Source organism: Pipistrellus kuhlii, unplaced genomic scaffold (genome assembly GCF_014108245.1).
Source record: "Pipistrellus kuhlii isolate mPipKuh1 unplaced genomic scaffold, mPipKuh1.p scaffold_m20_p_6, whole genome shotgun sequence".
Classification (NCBI taxonomy): domain Eukaryota; kingdom Metazoa; phylum Chordata; class Mammalia; order Chiroptera; family Vespertilionidae; genus Pipistrellus; species Pipistrellus kuhlii.
This window is the reverse complement of record NW_023425562.1, coordinates 7,562,866-7,564,495: the sequence shown is the minus strand read 5'-3', so window position 1 is coordinate 7,564,495 and position 1,630 is coordinate 7,562,866.

Sequence of the window (1,630 nt, the reverse complement as noted above, 5' to 3'; positions counted from 1 at the left end):
ACACTTTCATGCCTATATTAAAGAATTGCATTGAAAGAGGCAAGGAGACTCAGCCCTATAAACAATTCTGTTGCAGAAATACCCCATAGGGTCCCCCGCTGCCCTGCAGGGTGCATTTCTTGGTTTGGCATATAGAACCGATAGCCTGGGTTTGACTCTCCTGCCTACAATTGACTGACTCTGTGTGGTCTTGGGAAAATTACTAACTTGCTCTAAAATTCTGATTCCTTATCTGTAAATGAACACCATCATAGTATTCGCCCCCCATGATCACCAGGATCAAATGAGAAAATGTCAGAAGAGCATTTATTCAGTCACTTGCCCACACGCCCAGCAAGTAAGAAGTATGATCACTTACCTCCGTCTGGTCTTGTCATTAGAAAGATGGATCTTTTCCTGACTTACCAGTAGAAGTGCACCTTCTGCCTCTTAGTTCTTCTCTTTTCTGTGGCTCCTAGGACTCTTGGCTCCAAATCTGCTGCCCACTTATAGTAACTAAGCAACGTCATAGGATCGCCATTTCTGTGTGTTCCTCTTGTGGCCGGCTCTATCTACTTCCTCTTGTCGTCATTGCCTATCTTGGTCATTCGTGCTACCTTTTGTTCTGTGTATTTTTATAAGCTGGCTCAGTGTGTTTATGGAGCAGGGGAAGGAGTAAATAACTAGCTAAATAAATAAGTGATCTGTGACTAAGACCACGGGAAGAAAGGAGTCATGGGGTGGAGTGTAGAAGGCTCGGATGAATGCATGAATAAGAGGGAGAGGAGGACCTAATAGAAGTCCTCACTGGGCTCTTAAAAGTCATTATTGCTTTATGCCTTCCCTGGTATTCATCATGTCTGGGACTGTTGTTTGTATTCCTGTAACACGGGGCACAAAAACTCTTAAAAACAGAAAAGGGGCAAGTTGTCTGTCTTGGTGGCAGGGTTGGGTGTGAAAATGGGGCACTTTTCTTCCCAGGGTTCAGCCTGGTTTTCTTCCATGACTCAGTGGCCTCTGTCCACTGGTGTTTCTGTCCCAGCTGCAGACAAAGCCTTTCCCGGGAAGAGGCAGTGTTTTCCTGGCCAACAGGATGCCGACTGCTGAGCAGAGCACAGAATGCACCTACCACCATCCTCTGCTCAGGGTCAGGAAGATGAGTCACCTCCCCCAGCCCTGGCTACTCGTGTCCTCAGATCTTTCCAGCATGAATGTAAAAGGACACGGCCTGGGGTTTGGCCATGTGGAAGAATGCAAGGGCTTTTTTCAGACTGATATCTCCCCTCATAACAACTGGGGAGGAAACTGCTAACCAGAGATAAAGATGAGAGCTCATGGTCTTTTCAAAGGAAAAGTCCCTTCACAGACAATATCAGAGCTTGAAAATGAGGTGTCTCAAAAGTACACATTAGTGCAGTTCCCCCCAAACTTCGTGCTCGCCTGTCTGGAGGGTTTTGCAGAGAAACAATGTCCTAAGTGTTTGTGGACACTTGTTACCTTTTTTCTCTGAAACTGGATGCTGCCATTTCTTTGCTTACGGAGTGGCAGAGGGCCAACAGCTTCTGCCTCAGCCTCAGAGGTAACCATGGCTCTAGGAGCTGAGGAGCGAGGCAAGCCAGAACATTCTAGAAATGGACTGTGCAGGTTGGGG